This window comes from Puntigrus tetrazona, unplaced genomic scaffold (assembly GCF_018831695.1).
Source record: "Puntigrus tetrazona isolate hp1 unplaced genomic scaffold, ASM1883169v1 S000001140, whole genome shotgun sequence".
NCBI classification, from domain to species: domain Eukaryota; kingdom Metazoa; phylum Chordata; class Actinopteri; order Cypriniformes; family Cyprinidae; genus Puntigrus; species Puntigrus tetrazona.
Genome location: NW_025048726.1, coordinates 152,828 through 158,897, shown reverse-complemented (window position 1 = coordinate 158,897; position 6,070 = coordinate 152,828). Strand labels below are relative to the sequence as shown.

The 6,070-nt window shown below is 43.4% G+C and overlaps 1 pseudogene; it reads left to right on the top strand.

Annotated features, from left to right (window-relative positions):
* The first annotated feature begins 647 nt into the window (after window positions 1-647).
* Window positions 648-5,519, top strand: LOC122341144 (annotated as a pseudogene).
* The last annotated feature ends 551 nt before the right edge of the window (window positions 5,520-6,070 follow it).

Genomic DNA, 6,070 nt, shown 5'->3' with positions numbered 1-6,070 from the left:
ATATTATACCTTTTAGTGCAAATACACTCTTGAAATAAAGGTACAAAAGCTGTCACTGGGGCGGTAGATTTTTAAAAGGGACATGTTTGTACCTAAAGGGTCCATTTTGGTAGCTTAAAAGGTACATATTAGTTCGTAAAGGTACATATTTGAGCCTATGTCACGGTGTGGTTTAGAGAAGGAGCACTCAATGAGAAAAATAAACTAAAACAGTTTTAATCCTCTAAAAACGAACAAAATAGCAATATAGCTGCAAGCAGGCAGGACAAAAAGGACCACACGCATTAAAAGACGAGAACTGACGATTAAACAGAAGCAAACTGGAACTTAAATACACACAGGAATTGACTAAATTAACAAGACACAATTAGACAATTAATAGAAAGTAGGTGACACTGAACACATGGGAGAAGACAAAACAACAACAAAAGAGTCCACAGGTGTGACAACCTAATAGGTACAAAAGTGTATTTTTAAAAACGTACCGCCCAGTGACAGCTTTTGTACCTTCATTTTTGAGTGTGTGTGAAATACAAATAGAAAAAAACAGCAGGTTTGAAATGATCTGACATTATTTGCTCATTTAGCAGTAAGCTGTGTAAGTGTTAAGGTTTCTTTTAAAACACTTCGAATTAATAAATGTGACGATGCTGGCCTCACAAAGAAGATCAGAAAGGTAACCTTATCCCTGACTTGTTAAACCCTCATTAAACCCACTTGTTAAAAGCCTTTACAGCACGAATCCCATTCCAGAGCTGAAGAAATGACTAAATTCCTCTGAATTCTGATATTTTTGTGTTAATATCAGGCAATTGTTTTGGAGTTTATCACAATTCTGTTTTTGATGCATGTGTGAGTGTTGTGAGGAAGTCATTGTGCAAGAGTTTATGGAGAATATTACATGGCAACATATCTCTCGCTCTTTATGTACGGTCAGTTTAATTCTGTCAGTTTCCCTGAAGAAAGAAAGAGTAAAGAAAGGAATAAAAGAAGGACAGAAAGAGAGAGAGAGAGAATCTGCGGCTGTCGGGAGTACATCTATTTATAGATATGTATTTGCCTTCAGGTATTTATAAACAAAAATAGGCATGAAATAATGTTTTCTAAATCATTAAAATGTGAAAATTGACTGGAACAAAAGTATCAGAGGAAAATAGAAATCATGTCTTTATAGCATTTTTAATTAAGGCGTAGTACAAGACTTGTTTGTCGTACAAATAATTGTCGAAAGCAAAAACATTTAGTAGAAAAATCTGACGTGAAGGAAAAACTATTTTTGGAATGAGCAATTTTGAGTGGGATTCTGGTTGAGAAGCACTTCACTAAAATGTACCATATCTGTGGAATGTGGTAGCATTGCCACCTACTGACCGGTTCATTGTTAATCAGTATTTATATAGCGCTTTTAACAATACAGATTGTGTCAAAGCACTTAAGAGTATCAAACAGGAGAATAGTAAAGTAAAATGTAGTGTCTGTGCAGTCAAATGACAATAATAACTGGAAATGAATGTAAATGTTTGTATATTGTCTGGTTTTCACAGAAAGGAGGCGACGGATGTGAAAGACACCTCTGAGATGGTGAAGGAGGCCTTGCAGCAGGCTGAGCGCCCAGAGTTCAGTGACCGAGGCTCTGAAACAGGCCAGCGCTGACATCAAGGGAACGCAAGACCTGCTGGTCTCCGTAAGTCTACATTTCTAGCCATTGGTTCCAAAGGGGACCGTTTTAGCCATTCTTTAGTCATTAGTAATTTGGACTTGATCTTTGAAGCAATTTGTGACTCTTTTGTTTAAAATGCGTTGGACTTGGAGCTAAAACTGAGTAACACCGCTCGAAGGCTGCTGAAGTTGGAAAGCGATGTAGCTTTGCTGAAAGAAAAGGCACTCAACACCTCCACCAGCGCGAACAGCACAGAGAAAGAGGCGGACAGCATCAAGGCACTTCAAAATTCAAATTCAAATTTGATTTGTCACATACACATACATACATGGTACGACATGCAGTGAAATGTTTTTACAACCTTCCAGCGTCGGAATAGAAAACGAAAAATATAAAATATAAAAAATATATATATATACGAAGAAGTGTACAAAGTATAAAAGGTAAAAAATAAAATAAAGTATAAAATATAAAGTGGCTGTGTGAATGTCCAATGTAAAGTGACTAGTGGAGTATTGTCCAGTGTAATTGTCCAGTTGTAAGTGGGTATCTGGGGAAAGAGGGGTGAACATGGGAATCCCGGTGATTAGGCGCTGGGTGTTCTCTGGTTCAGACTCGAATGGCTCATGGAAGAAGCTCCTCCTCATTCTCTCTGTGTTTGCCTTCAGGAAGGAAAGCGCTTTCCTTAACGCAACAGAAAGAAGAGTCCATTGTTGGGATGGCCGAGGTCTTCCACGATCTTCCTGGCCCTGGTACAGCACCGCTTCTTGTAGATGTGCTGCAGCACAGGGAGGTCAGTGCGGGTGGTGCGCTCAGCTGACCGCACCACCCTCTGAAAGGCCTCGCCTGTCCTGCATGGTGCTGTTCCCGAACCAGGAGGTGATGTTTCCCGTCAGGACACTCTCAATGGTGCAGGTGTAAAAGTTCCTGAGCACCTGAGATGGGAGTCTGAAGTCCCTTAAGCGCCTCAGATGGTATAGACGCTGCCGGGCCTTCTTCACCAGGGTGTTGATGTGACAGGACCAAGACAGGTCCTGCGTGATGTGAACACCCAGGTACCGAAAACTGTCCACTCTCTCCACGGGGTCCCCTTTGATCATGATGGGATGGTAAGAGCGCACCTGCTTTCGTGCTGAAGTCCACTATTAACTCCTTTGTTTTTCTGACGTTCAGGAGCAGATTGTTCTCCTGAAGGTAGACCATCTCATCGTTGTTGGATATCAGGCCCACCACGACAGTGTCGTCAGCAAATTTAATGATGGTGATGGAGTTTGTAGTGGCCACACAGTCATGTGTGTACAGCGAGTACAACAGGGGGCTCAGAACACAACCCTGAGGGGCTCCAGTGCTGAGAGTGAGGGAGGATGAGGTGTGTTTTCCCATCCGTACGGCTTGTGGTCTGTCGGTCAGGAAGTTGGTGATCCAGTGACGCAGGGATGGGCTGAGTCCCAGGACCTCCAACTTCGAGGTGAGTGTGGAGGGAACTATGGTGTTGAACGCTGAACTATAGTCCACGAACAGCAATTTCACATAGTTCCCTTTTCTAAAATCCAGGTGGCTCGTGGTTGTGTGGAGGAGGTGTGTGATGGCATCCTCCGTAGACCGGTTCTGGCGGTGGGCGAATTGTAGTGGGTCGAGTGTGTCCGGTAGTGATGCGGTGATGAAGTCTCTGACGAGTCTCTCAAAGCACTTCATCTCTACCGTCGCCAGAACTGCGCGGTAATCATTCAGGCAAGAGGCAAGAGGTTTCTTCGGCACAGGAACAATGATGGACTGTTTGAAACACGAGGGGACTGTAGACTGTTTCAGGGAGAGATTAAATATCTAAGGTAAGACTCTGTTATTTATTTATTTTCGTTTGAGTAGGTTATTTATATTTTTTCAATGTAGTTTGTTTATTATGTTGGCCTTGCCTCTCCTGAAGATTTGCTTCCTCTGTTATTCATCTGTTCTTAAATAAATGAAAGATATTTATTCGAGACTGCGTTTGTGCTTTTCTGGATCAGGGGATTGATGTGACCGTCCGACGTTTTTTTTTTTTTTGTTTTTGTAGACTTTATTTGTTACAGCCTTGCGTGCCCCTCTAGACAAACGGGAGGCTCGTAACACTATCCCCGTGTTATAGGCTGCGGGCGGGATCTCAGAGAGTCGTGGATAGTTTACCCACGGTTTACCCACGGCTTCTGGTTGGGAAACGCCCTGATGACTGTTTTCTCTACCGTGTCATCCGCTAGTTTCCCGATGAATCCCATCACTGCTTCTGTGAACACGTTGACGTCCTCGGAGCTACACCTGAACATGGCCCAGTCTGCGTCATCCAAAGCGTCCTGCAGAGCGGCCACCGAATGCTCAGACCAGCGTGACACCTCCTCTGTACCGGGCTTCCTGTTTCAGCCTCTGTTTGTAAACAGGCACGAGGAAGATGGCGTCATGGTCCGATTTACCAAACGGTGGGCATGATTTTGCCTTGTAGCTCTCTATGAAGGGTGTGTAGCAGTGATCCAGTGTCCTTTCGCCCCTGGTGGGGCAGGTGAGTTGCTGGTGAAAGTTTGGCGGTGCGCGCTTGAGGTTTGCACTGTTAAAATCCCCCATCACAATGAGTGCGGCGTCCCGGTGCTGTGACTGGTGTGATGTTAGGTGATCGTGCTTGAGGTGGAATATAAACGGCACTGACTATGACCGAGCTGAATTCTTGTGGAAGATAGAAAGGGCGACAATTGATGGTCAGAAGTTCCAGGTTTGGTGTGCAGGAGCGTGAGAGAGGGTTGGTAAACAACTCGCACCAGCGATTGTTCACCATCAGACACACTCCACCTCCTCTTGTCTTCCCCGACTCCATTGTTCTGTCCATGCGGTAAACAGAGAAAAAACTCGGCCGGTTGTATGGCGTACCACTGGGTTCAGCCATGTCTTGGTGAAGCAGAGGAGGTTGCAGTCCCGCACCATGTCTCTCTGGAACTTGATCCTTGCCCTGAGGTCATCGAGCTTGTTTTCCAGAGACTGGACGTTGGCTAACAGGACACTAGGTAGGGGAGCGCGGCGTGAGCGTGCCCTCAACCTGTTCCTGATGCCGGCTCGCTTCTCGTGGATGCCGGTGCGGGTCGCGTCCTTTGTCTTCGACAGGATCTCGCCGCCAACATGGGTCCGGGTTTAAAAACGGCGAAAGGTGGGTGCATTGTACACCAATAGATATAAGAGTGGCTCGGTCATATGTAGTAATAGCCATCTTATATAAAGAAAAAACAGCGTAGACTATTTAAAATACAAACATACTTAACAAAAAAACAGAAAGTTTTGCCGGGAGCGGTCGTGGACGGCAGCCGACCTCAACGGCGCCATCTTGCACTTGCTGAGCAGCTCAAAAGGTGCATGAATCACCTGGATATGATACGTCATCTCTGCTAAGAAGTGTTGTGGGTTTGTAACCTATACTATACATGACTGTTTATGCAGGATCTGGATTCAGAGCTGAAGGACAAGTACAGTAGTGTCGAGCAGGTGATCACACAGAAAGCAGAAGGAGTGGCAGAGGCCAAGAAAAGAGCAGAGAAACTCCAACAGGAAGCCAAAACATGGCTGCTACAGGCCAGCGACAAACTCCAGCTGCTAAAAAGTATGTCAATAACGCATCTCTAATTAAAGCATTAGAAGAGAACCATCACAAAACATTAACTTTTAAATGTTCTCGCTTAAAAGAACAATATGTCTGTGTTTTTCAGATCCTGAGAAGAACTATGATGTAGATCAGAAGCTGCTGGAGGACAAGGCCAATGAACTGGTGGATGTGGATAAGGCTGTGAAAGAACTGCTTCAGGAGATCAGTCACAAAGTCACCGTCTACAGCACCTGACTGTTTTAACACTACTACTGACTGCTTTGGGAACATTTATGAAATTACCTTCTACGCCAAATCCCTGAGAAGGTTTTGTGAGTTTTACCCATACTTTATGATCACTGTATGGAAGGGTGTTACACACTTTTATGAACACGAGAGAATGCGATTTGGATTTTAAACCATAGCAGACCAAAGAGTGAATGTAGGATATGCCCAACATAACTATGAGACTGCAATTACATTGACCTCATTGTTTCAATTTTAGATTAGAGTTAAAAAGTAAAATAATATAAATGTAATTTTTACAAACGTTTTTGTTTACAGATACTTGGACCAACTTGTGAATACCATGAAAGTTCAAATCAGAATAAACTCAAGTGTGAAACTGACATTGTTATTGTGTAAATTTCTCAAATCAAGGAAATCAATCAATCTGAGGAAACCTTAAAATATGCAAACAACACTGAAGACTGAAGTGTATTGTGAAAGAAAATCACTCTTTACTCCAAAATATTTTTACATTTGTTTATTTTCAGTTGTTGGTTTTATTGCTGGAAAATGACACTGATATGGAC